The following is a 6,250-nucleotide window of genomic DNA, read 5'->3' as shown; positions in this document are numbered from 1 at the left end:
CTTATTGAAAACAACGATCGGATTAACTTGATCATGACCCGAATGTTCGAAATGTAACCCGGATTATTGTTCGGAATCTGATAGAATTTTTGTCATGTTATGATCCTTTCTACTTTAGTAGAAAGGTGGCTACATGCGATCAGCTGACGGGTTGTTTCAATTGTCTATGGTTTTTTGAACTTTAAATATTATTTATTCCCATAGATATAGTAATAGTAATCTGTGCGATTCATATACTTCCTATATTGTAGAGTTGTGCCAGCTTTAGAACGAAACAGCTTTTGGTGTACGGTAGAGCTATCTTTAGTCGTTTTCTAATTTATTAAGCACTTTGTGCACGAAATCTGTGGCTCATGAGATTGACACACAAAAATCAATTGGAACAAATTTCGGTAAGTTTTGTGTCAAGTGTCGAATTTGAAAACAAGTCACAAATATTTTTTTATTTGTTGTACCCGAGGTACAAGATCTTGATTAACTGAATATAAAATACGATTACTATAGAAGCACTTCTTTGAAGCTATACCTTTTACTATATATACCTTCTTATGCCCTTCTACAGTCTTCTTCATTAAGTAATAATGCATATTTCCAATTTGTCTCTGAATCTAATAATATAACCTATGGTTTCCTATGATATTCCCCCCAGCTTCTGTATTCCATATAATATGTACTACTCCTATATGGACAGTTTCTATAAGTGGAAGGTTTTCCGACTAAGGTAAACAAATGATGTATCGTTTTCTCTCTCCTCCGATTCCGATCGCTTCATTTAGTTATTACTTTCCCACTACTGATTATTATATATATATATATATATATATATATATATATATATATATATATATATATATATATATATATATATATATATATATATATGCAGTTTTATTTTTTTAATCGTATTCTAATTTAAACCTGGTATTTAATATTAATTAATATAATTGAGCTCATACACCAAACCAAAATTTCTATACTTTTATTTTCTCTATGATCCATTATTATTGACAGTATAGACATATGTATACATATATACATTTTTAATTCAAAATCAATTAATTTTAGCTGTGGTTATAAAGAAGAAACAGCAAAATTTTCTAGATTGTATATTATAGGAGAAAATCAAAATGAACCACAAAAATGTTTCTCCAATAAAAGAAGCGAAAGAGACGTTTCAAAGTCTTCTAGAACTTTCACGACTATTGTGTACAGGATTAGAACCAGAAACCTTGGCAATATGTGTTAGACTCTGTGAAACTGGTGTTAATCCCGAATTACTAGCAATGGTTCTTAAAGAATTGAAAAAAGAAGTTCAAATTGCAGAAGAAAACACAGAGGAATAGTGGTTTTCTAAGAGAGGACTTTTAAATTGTGTGTATCATATTTTCATATTAATTTTTATGTATGTTATTAAAAATAAATTTGTTTTTTATCAACCATGCAATGATGATTTGGAAAAATTGATTTTTATACACTTAGGTCTTTGCCTATTGTTAATCTTAGTAAGTTAATACTGTGTTATTACAAATTTGGCTGTATGTGAGTTGCGGTAGAGATAAAAGTCCAATAATGCTGATTTCCTTTTTATTTTGGACTTTTAAAACTTTTCTACAGCTTGTTCATTAAATCAATATTGAGTAAAATTGATTTTAATTGACTGAATTTAAAGTAATAAATGAAAAACTTTAAAATATCACACTAGTCTATTTGTTAAGAAATGCTAGTTTACAATACATTGAAGAATAATTCTGTTCTATAATGTTGAATTAGTTTAATCTCGCCACACCACATTTGAATTTTATGTACTATTTACTATCTGTGTTAATTTAATTAAAAATATCTAATAGTAATAATTTGATTATCAGTTACTTATACAGGAAAAAAGATAATAACTAGATCTTCCTTCTGCAACCTAGTTTACCATTGATTGATTGAGTATAATCACTATAAAAACAAGTGCTATAAAACACTTTATAGCACTTATGAAAAAATACTCTGTAAATTTGAATTTGTAATGCCAGTGTTCTAGTCTACTTAATTTTTGTTATGAACATAAGTATAATATAAATGTTTTGCAGATACATGAAAGAGAATGTAGTAATTTCCTAACTAGACAAAGTCGAATCTTATGGTAATTATGTATCAAATAAAGGATAATATTTTAATTTCTTTGAATACTTCCTTAATTATCAACAATTTTTGAATTTTATAATAACATTACTAGTATCAACCATGGGAATAGGATATTTTGGAATAAATTAAAGCTTTTTGAAATAATTTTTTTTCAAAATAAGCTGATTTTGTATATACCTATAAAATATTCTCATTATCTGACTTATTCAGGACAAAATGGTCTTATGAGTAATTTAAATAATGAATATTTAAAAAATATCGAATTTGCTTGGAATTAATATTATCCTAAAATTAACTGTTAACTCTATTCCTTAGTTATATTAGTAATACCCAGTAAATAATTCTAAGTAGTTAGGACACCTGCTTGAATACATCATAGTCAAGAAATGGGAGAGATGTAAGAAATTTAAACAATGCTTCAGTTTCTGCAAGAGAAAATAAGATCAATAGAGAATAAAATAGAAACCAACAAGAAATTATAACAGAATGAGAAGTGAGAATAATATATACCTAACAGCAACAAAAAAGACCGATATTCATCAAATTATATCTGCAGAAATAAAAGGAACCTTTGAAAGTGGCGAAGAATTTATTAGGTCAGAACGAAATTATACAAAGAAAGGAGTAAATATCTTACTAAACACTCACAAAGAACGAGAGAGGAGGGATACAAGGAAGAAAATCGGCACTAAAACTGTATTGGGCTCATATTTGTTTGTGTAATATCAGAAATGCAATGTTGTGATTATGTTATTGTCATAGAAAGTATAGATAATCTAAAAATTCTACCCAGTGGCGTACAATGTAGAACGGAAGAAATATCATCTTACCTTTTTGGTACCTATACAAACTTGATTCAGATCAAATTTTTATTCATTATCAATTAAGAGATAATCAAAAACTCGAGAAATAGGAAAACATAATCATGTGATTGAATTTAATTATTTCAAGTATGTAAGCATATTCATTGACTTATAATATTATATATAATACTTTATAATATTTTTTTCGTGATGATTTCTTCATTTTAGGTTTCTTTTCTATGAAAATCTTTTTAAAATACCATATCAAAATTTAAAGTTTCGACCTACTTTAGTCTGTATGGAAATATGTTGATAAATTGTCTTGACAATATTCTGATACTAGACTGAAAGATTGAAATTCGTGAGAGTTTGATTTTAAATTACTTTTAAAAAAATTTTGCTGAGCGCTCACCCTTAATATGTTCTTTTAGGATATAGTACATTAAAATTAAGATCTACTTGTTTTTTGAGATTTTTTTACTGATGGGTTATTTGACTCATAATGTGATACTTCATCTAAGCATGCTCATGAGAATCACTGAATCAATTAAATTTATAAAGTTGCTAATAAGCTCAATTAAATAGACACGCAGTACTAACTTTCATTCATTTGTGATGTTAATTACTTTCTGCGTTATATAATATTTGCATAATTCTTTTGTAATCCACTCAAGTCATTATTTACAAAATAACTATATTCACTTTATTTTCAGAATCGAGAATGAAAGTGAGCCAGACATTCAGTGAAATATCTTGTTTGACCTACTGCCTTAGGTGTAGTTAGATGCATATTTGTACAGTATTTTTATTGACAATACAGTGACGGCGAAAATGTTTATCGAATACTGAATAAGACTATTTTGTTTTATACTCGGTTTTTAGGAAAAAATGTATTATGGAGTATTTCAAGAAATATTCTTCAGACGTTCTTTATAGACCACTTCTACAGCGTGATCAATAAATATAGGGCAGATTCAGAAAGCAAAAATAATTATATTTCCATCAACAACGATGGGTCGAAATCTGCTCATTAGTGAGCTACAGGATTTTAAAGTGGAAAAGAAATTAACTCATTTTTGTTAATAGAATAGATATTTTTTAAGAAAATGGGTTTAAGTCATATTGAGTAGGGGCAAAAAAGACATGTGATATTATTTGAGTTAACCCGCCAAATCACCTATAAATTTCTTGTCACTTATTAATTTAGAGCTCACTACTTCTATCCGGACAATTTCGTAATTTCTATAGAAAAAATTATAATTTTTTTGATCTTCTTTCGAAATATTTGAATTTGGCTGGCATGGCATAATAATAAATATTAATTTACCAATTTCATCTAAAAGATATACGTTAAACTGTTATGAAGTTAAATTAATTATATTTAAGCTTAAATATCACCTACAGCATCAAGTTTTCACATAGCCATTATAACAAAATGTTCTTAGATTACCTCATTGCAAGATGTCGCTACTTCAAAGTCATATTTAAGTTAAAATATTAACTTGAAAGTTTTTACATTCCATGTGGTCACAAAGGTCAAACCACCGGTATTTTTTAAAATTTTTTTTATATTATAGAAGGGACAACACTTAATCTATTATTATTAAATATTTTTTCGAGATTTGATATTATGAAATGAAAAGATTACTTAGTTTTTTACTAGGGACTACAGAGAAAGAATAAAATACAATATTCTATTTAATACCTTGTTTTAATTATAATGACTGTTGCCACTTGCTAAATTCAAACGGTGGAATGAACGAATTCATTATTTGCTTTAGACTGGAACAATCCGCAACGAGAGGCGCCTTACCATTGCGTCGCCTAACCTCCTTTAAACGCAAACTCAGTAAACACTGGTTGTTCCGGACAAAAGAACTCTACTTTAAATGTTCTAGCAAACGAATTTCAAAAGAACATTAATTGTATAGTAGTTCCTCCGCGAAATAAAAAAATAATTAAATTAAATATTGAGATTGTTGATAATGGTGATGTAATTATACTTTTTACACAAATAGGGAAATTAAAAATACCCTCTATCATCTGCTCTATTTCAAATCCATCTGAGTCTTAAGGTAGATTTAAGTACTCCTTTAGAGGTTGAAGAGTTCGTCGAATACAAACAAACCTTGAGTCTATATGTGCAGATGAAATCAAACTTTATAAAAAATCATTATAAAACACAATGCTATGCTTAAATTAATTAAGAAATCGGATAAAACTGCACTACCTTAGATCTTGCATCCGGATTTCACCAAATTGAGATGGTTTAAGCTGATATACGTAAAAAGGCCTTAGCCACTGGGAATTTACAAGAATGGAATTTGGTGTGGAAGCAACGTTTCAAAGAGTAACAGGTAATATTTTAAAATGTATCCAAAATGAAAAATGTTTATTATATCTTGACAATTTCGTTATCTTTAGTAGGAGCTTATAGAAAGACAAGAAAAATAAAGTTACCCTACAATAGATTCCGGAACACACCAGAGTGAAGGGAAATGAAATAGCTGATAAGCTCGCTAAAGCGGGGGCAGACACGCCCCTCGTGGGACCTGAATTATTCTGTGGTATTAGCTACAGAACAATGGGAAAAGCACTGGGAAAAAGTAGATAGGAGCAAAACCTATTATTGGGGCAATCTACAAGGGATGAGATAGACAAAGATTCTTCTGGAAAAGTTTTTTGGAATTGTCATGGAGTAATCATGATTGATTTTTTGGATAAGGGTAGAAAAATAATTGGAGATTACTATTCGACATTACTGACCACTCTACGGGAAAAAATTAAAGAGTAAAGACGCGGGAAGCTATCCAAAGGTGTTTTGTTTTTGCAGGACAATGCCCCTGCACACAAATATCATGTGCATAATAGCAAGAAGAAACAATTTTTTTTTGAAGGTGTAGAGACGTTGCAGGTTCGCTGTAATAAATGTATCCAATTAAGAGGAGAATATGTTGAGTAATAAAATATTTTGACATTGAAATTTTGTTTGGTTCTATAGTAGGCTAAGAATTTTTCAATATATTCTCGTGTGAATCTTGGACCGGCAAAACTAGATTTCTACAATTTGAATCCATTATTAGAGGAATATAATTCTTTAAACATTTTACTAATATCACACATGAATTATCGAACAATACATATTTCTCGCAACAAATAGAAAATATAGTTAATCTTATTCAGAATGTTAAAATTAATATCGATGGAAAATTTTTATATTGATACAATTACAAACACAAAAAAAGAGGCTCCATAAATAGACTTGGATCTATAATAAAAATCATAACCGGTACCTAATCTGGATTCAAAATACG

Source organism: Diorhabda sublineata, chromosome 10 (genome assembly GCF_026230105.1).
Source record: "Diorhabda sublineata isolate icDioSubl1.1 chromosome 10, icDioSubl1.1, whole genome shotgun sequence".
Classification (NCBI taxonomy): Eukaryota; Metazoa; Arthropoda; class Insecta; order Coleoptera; family Chrysomelidae; genus Diorhabda; species Diorhabda sublineata.
This window is presented reverse-complemented; position numbering follows the sequence as displayed.